Source organism: Dermochelys coriacea, chromosome 1, assembly GCF_009764565.3.
Source record: "Dermochelys coriacea isolate rDerCor1 chromosome 1, rDerCor1.pri.v4, whole genome shotgun sequence".
Lineage (NCBI taxonomy): Eukaryota > Metazoa > Chordata > Testudines > Dermochelyidae > Dermochelys > Dermochelys coriacea.
The window spans coordinates 215277273-215292943 of record NC_050068.2 but is presented as its reverse complement, the minus strand read 5'-3'; positions in this window follow the sequence as shown (position 1 = coordinate 215292943).

Genomic DNA, 15671 nt, shown 5'->3' with positions numbered 1-15671 from the left:
GGTACTCATCTTCTTTCAATGGTACCATCAGTGATTCTGAACCTACAGACTTATCACTAAGAAGTGGGGGTTCTATTAAAGTGTCCTCATAGGAATATCTCTGTCTGTATAATAGCAAATAAAATGTATTGGACTGGCTGCTCCTGGGAGGAAAACACAGCTTTTTCTATACACAAAAAGTTTGGTAAATTTTTGATAATTTAGGGCTAAGATTAACAATAGATGCCTAAAGTTGGGCTAAATGCATATTTAGGGCATGAGTAGGTACCACATGCATCACTGACAAGTATGCCCACATAGCTCCTCCAGTTTGCAAAATCATGTCACAGTTGCCCCATGACAATCTTCTTCCCTTTATCCACTCCTTATCCTCAGCCAGAGAAAAAATACACAGCTCTTATAGAAGACGACTAGGGTTGGAAGAGACCTCAGGAGGTCATCTAGTCCAACCCCCTGCTCAAAGCAGGGCCAACCCTGACTAAATCATTCCAGCCAGGGCTCTTCGTTAACAAGCTGTCTATGCCAGTCGCTCAAGTTCCCTGGCAAGAGTTGAGGAGGGGAGTGCTGTGGAGGATGTTAATGGTAAGTCTGGGATGCATGCTGTGTGCTGCCATCCAAGCAATCAGAGCCCGATTCCTTGCTCCCAGTCTCTCACTGCTTTTATGTCCGTCTCTACCTAGAAATGCTGTGCAGCTGCATCCAGTGATTTAGAAGTTGGTGCCTTCACTGCCACGTGGTATCCCACCTTAGATTCCATCCTTCAGTTCTTTCACCTCTCCAGAGGCTGAAGCACAGAAGTTACACAGAGAATTAACAGAAAACTCTTCCTTAAAAGTTTCTTAAATAATATCCACTGAACTTGAGAGAGGGGTAGGGGGGAAGAAACAAAGTCTATTTTAGGTGGGAGGGAGCTTGCAAATCTTAAATTGTCATTAAATTCTGATCCTATATTTTCCTAAGAGAAAAGCAGACAGACGCACAAAAGGGGAAAGAGAAAGCTTCTGTCTCCGAGTTGCTGGTTGGGTACTGGAAGACTACAGGAATCGCTAGGGCCCTTGGCCCATTTAGACACTCCTTAACCTCATCTGCAATTCCCTGGCCCAGGAAAATATCTGACTTATCTGGGTTATCCTGATTCTCATCATATTTTAGAGAGCAAAATTCCCATGGATCATGTTACTTCTATATTATTTATGGCTTGCTAAATCAATCAGTTATAGCAAAGTGCTGTCCTGGCTGGCTAAGCCAGGCTCTTAGGAGACAGAAGGTAAAAAACCAGAAAGACAGAAAACAGAAGGATGGGACTGAAATTGCATATGATGATAGGAAACATTAGGAACATGTGAGGCACATCTCAGGAATTGCTCAGGACACACTAATGGAGATAGTCAATGTGTCTGGTTTCATATCATCTGACCCAAACAAAACATTTCAAAATCAGGGACGAAGCCATAAGGGATGGTAAATCCCTAGATTCAAAGAGCTCTGCCTGTCATCTTTCAGCCAATATGATTTTAAAAGTGCCTAGCTCCCACTAAAATCAATGGCAGTTAGGTGCCTAAGCTTTTTTTAAATCCCACTAAATGTCTATCTGCAACTTTTAGGTTCCTAAATATATTTGAAAATCTGTCCCCTGGTGCTAGAACAGTGACTCTTAAGTCTGTCCTGCAACATAGCAATAATCTGAGACACTTGAACAGTCCTGTAATACAAGTCAGGGCTATTTCATCAAAATCAGGATGTCATTGGCTGGAAGTTCTCCTGTTACTGATTTATATTAGTTTTTGGTTTTTTAGCTTATACAAATTATGAAAGATAAGAACTTGGTTTCTTTTTGGAAATAATGTTGTGATTTACTCACAGAATCATGTACCTCCAAAGGATCTTATACACAATATTACTGGATTGATTTGTGTACATCTGAAAGGAACAGCTGGTATTGGGAGGATGGCTCAGCTCTTTTGACACAGAGAGCAGGTTGGGTCCTAAATACTGTACTCAAAACTTACCAGTTGTGGCCTGTCCTGTGTGCTTGCACAAAGGAGAAGCATATGGTATCTACTTATTTTCCTGTGCTGTCTGCATTGTGACTACTAGCACAGGGCAATACCAGCCTCTGCAGGACTGCTATTTCCTGTCCTGTGTGGGTGAGGAGGGAGTGGGCAAGCAATAGTGGAGCATTAGCACTGGCTTTCACCCTGCAGAGCACTGGCTGGCAGAGCTGAGCTGGCATGGAGGGGAAAATAATCTGAACCAGTTATAGGGTAGGTGCAGATTACTAACCCAAGGGAAACTGGTAAATACACAGTGCCCCGCATACATGCAGAGTGCCAATGTCAGGACATAATGAAATGCTTTATTTTCTAGGATTGACTTGTATGCATCCTATAATTGTGGCTACCTATGTGGAATGAAAATTTTTAACAACAACCAGGGCTGTCAATTAATCACAGTTAATTCATGCAATTAACTCAGAAAAATTCATCGTGATTAAAAAAATTAATTGCAGTTTTAATCACACTGTTAAACAGTAGAATACCAATTGAAGTTTATTAAATATTTTGGATCTTTCTAAATTTTCAAATATATTGATTTCAATTACAACACAGAATACAAAGTGTAGAGTGCTCACTTTATATTATTTTTATTACAAATATTTGCACTGTAAAAATGATAAAAGAAATAGTATTTTTAAATTCACCTCATACAAGTACTGTAGTGCAATCTCTTTATTGTGAAAGTGCAACTTACAAATGTAGATTTTTTTTGTTACATAACTGCACTCAAAAACAAAACAATATAAAACTTTAGAACATACAAGTCCACTCAGTCCTACTTCTTGTTCAGTCAATCCCTAAGATGGGAGATAATGCTGTCCACTTCTTAATTACAGTGTCATCTGAAAGTTAGAACAGGTGTTTACATGGCACTTTTGTAGCCGGCGTTGCAAGGTATTTACATGCCAGATATGCTAAACATTCCTATGCCCCTTCATGCTTCGGCCACCATTCCAAAGGACATGCTGCCATGCCGATGACACTCATTAAAAAAATAATGGGTTAATTAAATTTGTGACTGAACTCCGTGGGGGAGAATTGTATGTCTCCTGCTTTGTGTTCTACCCACATTCTGCCATATAGTTCATGTTATGGAAGTCTCGGATGATGACCCAGCATGTTGGTTTTTTTTTTTTAATATTTTCACTGCAGATTTGACAAAATTCAAAGAAGGTACTAATGTGAGATTTCTAAAGATAGCTACAGCACTCAACCCAAGGTTTAAGAATCAGAAGTGCCTTCCAAAATCTGAGAGGGACGAAGCGTGGAGCATGCTTTCAGAAGTCTTAAAAGAGAAACACTCCAATGTAGAAACTACAGAACCTGAACCACCAAAAAAGAAAATCAACCTTCTGCTGGTGGCATCTGACTTGGATGATGAAAATGAACATGTGTCGGTCCACATTGCTTTGTATGTTATCCATCAGAACCCATCATCAGCATGGATACATGTCCTCTGGAATGGTGGTTGAAGCATGAAGGGACATATGAATCTTTAGCGCATCTGGCACAAATATCTTGAAACGCCAGCTACAACAATGCCATAATAACGTAAGAACATAAGAATGGCCATACTGGATCAGACCAAAGGTCCATCCAGCCCAGTATCCTGTCTACCGACAGTGGCCAATGCCAGGTGCCCCAGAGGGAGTGAACCTAACAGCTAATGATCAAGTGATCTCTCTCCCTTTGACAAACAAAGATTAGGGACACCATTCCTTACCCATCCTGGCTAATAGCAATTAATGGACTTAACCTCCATGAATTTATCTAGTTTTCTTTTAAACCCTATTATAGTCCTAGTCTTCACAACCTCCTCAGGCAAGGAGTTCCACAGGTTGACTGTGAGCTGTGTGAAGAAGAACTTCCTTTTATTTGTTTAAAACCTGCTGCCCATTAATTTCATTTGGTGGCCTCTGGTTCTTCTATTATGGGAACAAGTAAATAACTTTTCCTTATTCACTTTCTCCACACCATTTATGATTTTATATACCTCTATCATATCCCCCCCCCCTTAGTTTCCTCTTTTCCAAGCTGAAAAGTCCTAGCCTCTTTAATTTCTCCTCATACGGGACCCATTCCAAACCCCAAATCATTTTAGTTGCTCTTCTCTGAACCTTTTCCAATGCCAGTATATCTTTTTTGAGATGAGGAGATCATATCTGTATGCAGTATTCAAGATGTGGGTGTACCATGGATTTATATAAGTGCAATAAGATAGTCTCAATCTTATTCTCTATCCTTTTTTAATGATTCCTAACATCCCGTTTGCTTTTTTGACTGACACTGCACACTGCATGGACGTCTTCTGAGAACTATCCATGATGACTCCAAGACCTTTCTCCTGATTAGTTGTAGCTAAATTAGCCCCCATTATATTTTATGTATAGTTGGGGTTATTTTTTCCAAAGTGCATTATTTTACATTTATCCACATTAAATTTCATTTGCCATTTTGTTGCCCAATCACTTAGTTTTTTGAGATCTTTTTGAAGTTCTTCACAGTCTGTTTTGGTCTTAACTATCTTGAGCAGTTTAGTATCATCTGGAAACTTTGCCACCTCACTGTTTACCCCTTTCTCCACATCATTTATAAATAAGCTGAATAGGATTGGTCCTAGGACCCTGACCCTTGGGGAGTACCACTAGTTACCCCTCTCCATTCTGAAAATTTACCATTTATTCCTACACTTTGTTTCCTGTCTTTTAACCAGTTCTCAATCCATGAAAGGATCTTCCCTCTTATCTCATGACACCTTAATTTATGTAAGAACCTTTGGTGAGGGACCTTGTCAAAGGCTTTCTGGAAATCTAAGTACACTATGTCCACTGGACCCTCCTTGTCCACATGTTTCTTGACCCCTTCAGAGAATTCTAATAGATTAGTAAGACATGATTTCCCTTTACAGAAACCATGTTGACTTTTGCCCAACAATTTATGTTGTTCTATGTGTCTGACAATTTTATTCTTTACTATTGTTTCAATTAATTTGCCTGGTACTGACATTAGACATACCCGTCTGTAATTGCTGGGATCACTCTAGAGTCCTTTTTAAATATTGGTGTTACATTAGCTATCTTCCAGTCATTGGGTACAGTAACTGTTTTAAAGGACAGGTTACAAACCATAGTTAATAGTTCCACAATTTCACATTTGAGTTCTTTCAGAACTCTTGGATGAATGCCATCTGGTCCCGGTGACTTGTTACTGTTAAGTATCTCAATTAATTCCAAAACCTCCTCTAGTGGCACTTCAATCTATGATAATTCCTCAGATTTGTCACCTACAAAAGACGGTTCAGGTTTGGGAATCTCCCTAACGTCCTCAGCCGTGAAGACTGAAGCAAAGAATTTATTTAGTTTTTCCACAATGACTTTATCGTCTTTAAGTGCTCCTTTTGTATCTCCATCGTCCAGGGGCCCCACTGGTTGTTTAGCACGCTTCCTGCTTCTGATGTACTTAAAAAACATTTTGTTATTAGCTTTTGAGTTTTTGGCTAGCTGTTCTTCAAACTCCTTTTTGGCTTTTCTTATTATATTTTTACATTTAATTTGGCAGTGTTTATGCTCCTTTCTATTTATCTCACTAGGATTTGACTTCTACTTTTTAAAAGATGTCTTTTTATCTCTCACTGCATCTTTTATGTGGTTGTTAAGCCACGGTGACTCTTTTTTAGTTCCTTTACTGTGTTTTTTAATTTGGGGTTATACATTTAAGTTGAGCCTCTATTATGGTGTCTTTGAAAAGTGTCCATGCAGCTTACAGGGATTTCACTCTTGTCACTATGCCTTTTAATTTCTGTTTAACTAACCTCCTCATTTTTGCATAGTTCCCCTTCTCAAATTAAATGCCACAGTGTTGGGCTGCTGAGGTGTTTTTCCCACCACAGGAATGTTAAATGCGAATGCCTATTCTCATTTTCAGGTGACATAAACAAGAAGTGGTCAGCATTGTCTCCTGCACATGTAAACAAACTTGTTCATCTGAGCAATTGGCTGAACAAGAATTAGGACTGAGTGGACTTGTAGGCTCTAGAGTTTGACATTGTTTTATTTTTGAATGCAGTTATTTTTTGTGCATAATTCTACATTTGTAAGTTCAATTTTCATGATAAATAGATTGCACTACAGTGCTTGTATTAAATGAATTGAAAAATACTATTTCTTTTATTTTTACAGTGCAAATATTTATAATAAAAAATATGAAGTGAGCACTGTACACTTTGCGTTCTGTCTTGTAATTGAAATGAATATATTTGAAAATGTGGAAAACATCCAAAAATATTTAAATAAATGGTATTCTGTTATATTTTAACAGTGTGATTAATCGCAATTAACTTTTTTAATCTCGCGATTAATCACAATTATTTTTTAATCACTTGACAGCGCTATTAATAACTACTGCACAGAGACACACTTCTGGATCTGTGAGAAAGCAGCAGTTGAACTAAGGTACAGCGACATCACCAAAAAGCACATTAGTGCTTTCAGTATGAAAAACATATACTTTGTTTAGGGGGGTTTCAGGCTTCTCAAAGTGGGGTTTCAAATTGGCATTCCATTAGACACTAAGCCAGAACTTATTGTGTCTTGATTTTCACAACTGAAACCTGGGAAAAAGAAACATTAACTGGAAAGAATCTTACAATGTACCTTGGAAAAATAAGCTACTGTGAGCATCAACTACTACTGCCATGCACTAGACATAACACACCAAATCTATCAGTCCAGTTCTGAAGTGTGTAACAGATGTCAAATTGAAACTTGGAACTTCAGCTATATCACAGAACCAAAGAAATAAAAAGAGACAAAAAGACATGTTAGGACACATTTTGTGACCAGAAGCCCAGGTCATAATGTTTCTGAACATTCTCTAGGGCCTGAATGTACAACAGGTGTTAGGCATGGCAATATTCAGTGTCACAGTGTCTAATTTATAAGTGTGTAGAAAAAATCACTGAGATTCACAAAGTCTGAGATAGGCATCTAGGCTAATATACACTGCATGGGGAGAGATAGGAGCCTTAGAATAGGACTCATAAAAGCCAGCATGCTAGGCAGGGAGCCATCTAAGCTAGCCAAAGGGAGATGCTGATGAGAGGTATATGCAAGTACTGCCCTTCTAACAGAGATAGGCACCTAAATCCAGGCTGCAGGGAGGGGCCTAGCTCTGCTACCTATTCTCATCTGGAAACTGTCTTTAGGGTTAGGCATCTATGCTGTTTTTGCAAGAAGTGCAGGGAAGGGATGACTTCCCTTATAACTTTTAGCCCAGTGGTTACTCACTCACCTGGGATGAGGGAGAGCTCAATTCAAGTCCCCCCTCCATCTAAGGGGGAGATGGTGTATTAAAAGGGGTCTGCCATGTCTCAGATGAATGCCCTATTTACTAGTCTATAGGATATTCTGATATGGGGTTCCCTCATTCTCTCCTGTTGAAACTGTCCCACTGTGGATAAATAAGACGACATTGGAGCAGGGGAACTGTATCCTGGGTTTCCCATATCCTGGGTCAATGCCCTCTCTCGCTCATAGAGTCATTTGCACCAGAGAGCATGCACAGCCATGAGAATGGCTCTAGTCTGGTGGTTAGTGCACTCACCTAGGATGTGGGAGATTCAAGTGGAGGACAACCAGAAGTCTTTTATATCCAGGATGAGTATCCTAACCTGTTAGGGTTGCCAGTTCTGGGTTGGCCAAATTCCTGGAGGTTTCATCATATGACATAATCTTTAATTCCTCGAGACTCCAGCCAATCCTGGAGAAGCAACCCTATAACCAGTGGGCTAAAAGTCATGAGGGAGGTCCTCCTCCTCTCATTTTAAAAACATAAGAACGGCCATATTGGGTCAGACCAATGGTCCATCTAGCCCAGGATCCTGTCTCTGACAGTGGCCCATAGCAGAGCATCAGGGGGCGTGAACCAAAAAGGTTGGAGTGATCCACCCCAATTTCCCCTCCCAGCTTCTGGAAATCAGAGGTTTAGGGTCACCCCAAGCATGAGGTTGCATCCCTGGCCATCTTGGCTAATAGCAATTAATGGCCTATCCTCCATGAAATTATCTAGTTATTTTTTTAATGCAGCTAGACTTTTGGCCATCACAACATCCCATGGCAAAAACATTTTAATTGTGGGTTGTGTGAAAAAGGACTTCCTCTTGTTTGTATTAAACCTGATACCTATTAATGTCATTGGGTGACCCCTGTTATTTGAATTGTGTGAAAGGATAAGTATTTCACCATTCACTTTTCCTACACCATTAATGATTTTATAGACCTCCATCATATCCCCTCAGTCATCTCTTTTACTAAGCTGAACAACCTTAAACTTTTTAGTCTCTCCTCATATGAAAGCCATTCTGTATCCTGGATTATCTTTGTTACCCTTCTCTAAATCATGTCCACTATATCCTTTTTGACAAGGGGCAACAGAACTAGGATTAGGTCATACACAAGGATTAGGGCATACGCATCACACCTATTCTGTGGAGAGGGCTGAATTCCATTTTTAATTGTGGTCCATGAATCAGTATGCATTTAAGACTTCAAACACCCCTCAATCCATAGGGGAGCTCCCACTGATGTCATCTGTAAAGCTGTAGAGCTGGGCAGGAATTTTTTTTATTAACCTTTTTTTCCCTCAGCAAATGTCAATACTGAAACTTTTTGCAAGAAAAAAAAATCAGTTTTTGATAAATCTTTCATCTTGGGTCTATAATGGAATTTCTTGTCAAAACCAGGGGGTAGGAAGTCTGGGAAACTTGATCCCTGAGGCTAGCCAACAGCCCAAAGGTTGCTGATACTCAGCTGGTATATGAAAGCCCTAGCTTTCAAATTACCACTGTGATTCAAGGTACAAGAGAATACAAGTACACCTTGAAAAAGGGTAAGAATAGTGAAGACAAACATCCCCAATTGATGATTTTACTGATATTGCAACATAGCAGAATCTTGAGAGGCCCTCACTGAGTCAGGTCTCTCAGGTCTCCATTAAAATGATCTTTGACTATAGGTGAAGCAAAACAAAGAAGGTCCCTCCCGTTTTGTCTTGTATAAAATTCTGCATGATGGTGTTGTGACATCTCTTTTCCTGTGATCCTACCAGGAAAACAGGCTTGCAGCAATCAGATGAGAAGTATGCTTCGTATATCCAACATCTATTTCCAATCAAAAGACATAACTTACTTATGTGGTCTGACCACATAAAGCCAGTTTCTGTTAAATAAATACAGATATTTTCAGCCTGCTGGTGACAGTTGTGTCTGGGCTGTGCTCCGATGTTGATGCCGTCAACCTATCTTAGTTCCTCTTTTTTGCATTTCATTCTGAACAATGTGATGCTACTGGAAAAACATGTTATTGTTCCCTTCTGTCACCAGAAAGAAACAAATTATATGTTTATACTGAATCAGTAATGCCACTATATTGCCTTTGTAACACATGGTTAGTTCCCTTAGAGCAGTGGTTCTCAAAGCCAGTCCGTCGCTTGTTCAGGGAAAGCCCCCTGGTGGGCTGGACCAGTTTGTTTACCTGCCGCGTCTGCAGGTTTGGCTGATCGCAGCTCCCACTGGCAGCGGTTCCCCCATTGTTTCCATCACTGTCTTTTGTGTGTAGTTGAATGTCTCTCCTTTCTTAAATAAACCTTCTTTTGTTTTATTTTAAATGTAGTTTACAGGAGAGGTGGTTTAAGTAAAACTGGTAAATTGGGGTACACTGCTCCTTTGGGGATAGAGGATCTGGGATTTCTGAGTAGCCAGTGTCAGGGGCTGGATATCCCAGGAGAAGAATTCAAGGGGAGTCGGGGACTGGGGTGCACTTATTGACAGGCAAAGTCAGGGCTGGCATTGCCCAGTGAAGAGTGCTTGGATGGCTGAAAGGCTGGTGGTGTCAGGAGCTAACACCCAACCACCACAGGCAACTTGGGCAAGGCTATCATTCGCTGGAGGTAACTAGGTGACTATTTATACACTGAGAACTGTCTCTCTCTCACACACACACACACACACACACACACACACACACACACTGTGGACAGGACTGAACTCTGTTTTTAACTGTGGTCCATAGATCAGTGTTTAAATTTAGAACTTCAAAACCCCCGTCAGTCCAAAATGGAATGCCCAGTGGTGCCATTTGGAGTTTTACACAAAGATCAAGGATAGAATTTGGCCTTTACATATTAACTAAGCATATTATTAATTATCATCATTACTATTATTATTCTTTCATTTTCTCAATGCCTAATTGTCACACATTCAGAATCACTTAGTAGTAAATTATACTCCCCTTTAGGACCATGGCGATTTCTGCCTATCACTTCTCTTCCTTTTCCATCCTCCTTTCTCTGTTCTTCTCTCTCTTTTTCTGTCTCCTCCTATCTTATGCATTTCTCTACCTTGAGCAACTCTCAATTTCCACTCTTGTGGGCTTCATTCTTAACTACTGTCTCATTCCATCTAGAAGGAAAATATTAATTCTGATATTTAGAATGTCATGAATAGGCTCATGGTTAATGTCCTTAATAAGATTAATGGGGATGTGGTGGAATTGAAAACTCACAGTGATAGCTTTAGGCTCTCTGCAAACTCCGTAAAACACTGCATCAATTGAAACCAGGTGGTTCAGATTTTCAAGTGTTTCTTTGCAAAAACTTGGGACTGGAAACCTAATTTAAAAAATAAAAAAAGTTTACACTCTGCAGAATCTGAATATGCCACAAGGGTCACAAAAATACATCCAGTGCCAGTGGGCCAGTTCCAATCCACAGGCCAGGTGCTTGACATGCCTGAACTACAGTATGTATCTTCCTCAGCTAAACAACAACAGAAAAATGTGTCACTGTCACCCAAAAAATGTAGGGCTCTCTCCTCCTCCTCTGGGTGTTATTGACCTCTGTGGGTTAACGGGACCTTTTCCCAGTGATAGGGCCTTTATTACACAATGAATATTTTTAAATCCGTACATGTATTTATTAACAATCAACCGTTAATCAGCAGAATACACATGCCAATAGTCTAGTGCTCACCATTCCCAATAAAACAAACAGATGGACTTCTCCCGATGGCGAGTCAGGGGCGTATCATCTGAGGCTCCAGCTTCTGCACAATCTGGTTGTGCAGGTGTTAAAAAGCTCTAGCAGCTTTGGTCTTGAGCTGTATCCCAGAGTTGAGTTCCAACAAGACTGTCTTTTGCCCCTCATTATATAATTAAAATGAGGATTCCTCTTTTCTATGCCTTAACCCAGTGTTTCCCAAGCTTGGGACGCTGCTTGTTCAGGGAAAGCCCCTGGCGGGCCGGGCCGGTTTGTTTGCCTGCCGCGTCTGCAGGTTTGGCTGATTGTGGCTCCCACTGGCTGTGGTTCACTGCTGCAGGCCAATGGGGGCTGCAGAAAGCGGCGCGGGCTGAGGGACATACTGGCCGCCGCTTCCTGCAGCCCCCATTGGTCTGGAGCGGCGAACCTCAGCCAGTGGAAGCCGCGATCGGCCAAACCTGCGGACGCGGCAGGTAAACAAACTGGCCCGGCCTGCCAGGGGCTTTCCCTGAACAAGTGGTGTCCCAAGTTTGGGAAACGCTGCCTTAACCAATTATTTTACTTACATTATTTTAATCAATCATAACCCCTAATAGGATAAAACAATTTCTCTAGCAACAGCAAAACCTCCAATTTCTACTTATCAGCAAAAGCAAAACTGTACTGAATCAAATGAGGTATGAACTACCCTTTGTATGTCCAATATTCACTGTCTAGCCAGAAGGCATAGTGTGTGCATGTGAGTTTTGACTCCATAAAGTCTATTTCCATTTATTCAGTTCCGATTTTCCATGTATTTTCAGATCACTCTGTCTAGATTGTGGTTATATTTTGATGCCTTTAATCTGTCTAAATTGCTCTTTTCTCTCGTCATTCTGAACAATAAGATTCTACTGGAAAAAAAGATTGAGATTTTCAAAGCAGTTTAGGGAATTTAAAGACACACAAATTTGAGTGGAAGATGTGTATCGAAATCCTCCTTGACCAGTGTGAAAATCTCAGGTGTTATTTTTCTGTACTGACAAAGACATGGGTTAAGATGTAATCAGCAAGACCATAATATTATCTTTGCTACACAGGACTAATTTTCTAAAAGTGCAGTTTTACTTTGAAAGTTGAGTATAAAAAGACAACTTCTTACTGAATGCACCTGCTTCCTGTATGTAAGGGGACTGTTACCCCCTTACTAACATTCAATGGGGGTGTTTTAGTTGCTAGCTCCCAATACTAAAAAGGGGGAAGGGTCGATGGGGAATCAGGACCCTGAGACTGACAGCCCCCAGGAACAATGGGGAGAGGCCAATGCTCCAGGTCAGCCTGAATGACACCAGGGGCAGGCTAATCAGGGAGTCAGGAGGCCAGGGAGGTCCCGTCCTCTGCGTGAGCTGGAATTGCCTGGGTCAGATAGAGTGGGGCCGAGCTAAGGAGAAAGCAGGGGCCCGAGCTGAGCTGGGGAGCAGAGCAGTGCCAGATCCAGAGGGACCAGAAAAGCAGCCCAGAGAGAGCAGACTTGCCCTGGGAGCAGAGCTGCAGCAACCAGAGCCAGAGGGGCCAGAAAAGCAGCCCATGAAGCAGGGCAGTGCTGGGAGCAGAGTCACAGAAGCAGCCTGCAGAGCAGACCTATCTTGGAAGCAGAGCTGTAGCAACCAGAGCCAGAGGGGCCAAAGAAGCAGCCCAGGGAGCTGGAGGCAGAGCAGCAGCAGCAGTGCTGAGGCAGAGTGGTGGAGCTGGGGCTGGAGCAGTCTGGAGCTGAGTGCGGTGAGCTGCTGGGGAGACTGAGGGGGACCCTGGGCAGCAGGCCCAGCACAGGGAGATGCCTCAGCCAAGAGGCTTTGCAGGCCAGGTTTGGATCATAACCCCTACAGGGCAGGGGCGACACTGGGAAGAAGGGTCCTACCACTTAGAGCCTGAGAGCGTGTGGCCACCACCAGAGGAAGTGTCCAACCCACAGCATCCCTACAGCACAGCCAGGGCCTGAGAAGAAGGCCTGGGACTTGCAAGGAACAGACTAAACAGCCCTGATATTCCAGAGACACTGTTTGTGATGTTCCCTGCCACACAGCAGGGTGATGTGTTTCCTTTAACCTTTCCCATTTTTCCTTATTCTTTTTAAAATTAATTGTTTATTAAATAACTTGCATTTGCTTTAAACTTGTATGTAATGGTCAGTAGGTCAGAGAAGTGCCCAGTGCAGAGAGAGTACTCCAGAGTGGGGACACCCTAGCCCCTGTCCTAGGCGACCACAGCAGGGTTGGGGGTTGAGCCCCCCAGGAATCCTGGGCCCAACCTTGTTGGGGTTACAAGGACTCTGCCAGACAGGAGAGTGGAAGGGGAGTCCTCAAGGGCAGGGAGGCAAGGGTATAGGAAGTGGGAGTGAGGACTCAGATCCTTTCGCTAGCCCACCTCACTGGGGTAGTACAGAAGCCAGGAAAGTTCCCCACAATAGTGGAACTATTCCCCCGCTTACATGTAGATATTTAGAGCCATGTCCACTGGCCTAAGGAACAGATATAAGTTGTTGTTTTTTAGTCCTGTTCAAACTTCAGAAACAGACCATCTCCGGGAAAGGGACCTGGATTTTATTCCTTTGTGTGCATGAACAGAATTGTTCTTCAGAGCAGACTTGCACTTTAAAGTATCATTTACCCACAACTTCCTCATCTTAATTTCTGTTGGGATATAAATAACTTCATCATTTCACTTTTCCAGTGACTGTCATTAAAGCTATTTTATGATCTTCAGAAAAGAAAAAAAAAACAAACAAACCCCACTCATTACCTTATGATGGTGTTATACTGATAATTCCCAGTATTGGTCCCACTCTGTTAATTGCATCACCTGTGCTCAGAAAGAGAATTGGCCTATATCTCTGAAAGGTCTCTCAATGCAGACTCTTTCTTCCCAACTGGCTGTCACTAGCCATGTTGCTGATAGGAAGAGAGAGAAAAAAAGATGCTTAAGATACAAGCAGAAGAGGTAACTTCTTTTCCTATGCATAGTTTACTTTTTTTTCTCCAAAGTGACGTTTTGGTGATAATGCAACTCCTCACTGAAGCTACTTTATTAGGTGTTCAGATACCACAGGGATAGGTGAGGTATAAGAACTGGGATAGTATCCTGCATAATATCTCTTAATCTGTATTATCTCATCTGTAACTTGCTGAATATTTTAAGCCTCACTTCTTCAGGGAAACCATAATGTCTGCTGGAGTGAGATTCTCAAGGAGAAAATTACTGTCCGATGCTTTCAGAGAGAATGTTAATTCTCTTCTTACTGGAAGAGGAAATATTGATGCGAGTGGCAATGTAAATGTGAGTCAAGCTAAGAGGGGTAGAGTTCTCAGCTCTCTGAAGATGACTATCATGGGGTCAGTGGCTGTTCAGAGAGAATGAGGGCTCAACTGGCCCATGACAACCATGCAACTGTAAGGGGAATGTTGTCCCCTTACTAAAACTCACTGGGGGTGTTTTGGTTGGCTAGCTCCCAGTACCAAAAGAAAGGGGAAGGGTTGATGGGAAAATCAGGACCCTGAGACTCACACTCCCCAGGAACAATGGGGAGAGGCCAATGCTCCAGGTCAGCCTGATTGACGGGGCTGGCAGGCTAATCAGGGAGTCAAGAGGCTGGCAGGGTCCCATCGTCCTCCGTGTGAGCTGGAATTGCCTGGGTCAGACAGAATGGGTCTGAGCTAAGGAGAAAGCAGGGGCCCAAGCTGAGCTGGGGAGCAGAGCTGTGCCAGATCCAGAGAGGGCAGAAAAGCAGCCCACGAAGCAGGTCAATACTGTAAGCAGTCACAGAAGCAGCCTGCAGAGCAGACCTGTGCTGGGAGTAGAGCTGCAGCAACCAGAGCCAGAGGGGCCAGAGAAGCAGCCCAGGGAGCTGGAGGCAGAGCAGCAGCAGCAGCGCTGAGGCAGAGTGGTGGAGCTGGGGTTGGAGCAGTCTGAAGCCAGGCACAGTGAGCAGCTGGGAAGAGCGAGGGGGACCCTGGGCAGCTCAGGGAGATGTGCCCCCAGCCAAGAGGCCCTGAAGGCCAGATTTGGAGGGGGATCGTAACCCTGACAAGGCTGGGGAGATGCTGGGAAGAAGGGTCCTGCCACCTAGAGCCTGAGAGCACGTGGCCACCAGCACAGCCAGAGCCTGAGAAGGAGGCCTGGGACTTGTGAGGAACAGACTGTGAATGTCCCTTACGTTCCAGAGACTCTAGTTGTGACGTCCCTGTGGCACAGAGCAGGGTGATGTGTTTTCCTTTAACCTTTCCCACTTTCTTATTTTTTTAATTGATTGCTGTTTAAAAAAAGTTATTTGTTTTGAACTGTATGTAATGATCAATGGGTCAGGGAAGCATCCAGTGCAGAGAGAGCACCTTGGAGTCGGGACACCTTAGCCCCTGCCCTAAGTGACCACAACAAGGTTGGAGGTCGAGCCCCCCAGGAATCCTGGGCCCAGCCTTGTTGGGATTACGAGGATTCTGCCACACAGGAGAGTGGAAGGGGAGCCCTTGAGGTCAGGCAGGCTTCTGGGTAAAGGAAGTGGGAGCGAGGATTTGGATCCTTTTGCTAGCCAACTTCCCCGGGGTAGTGTAT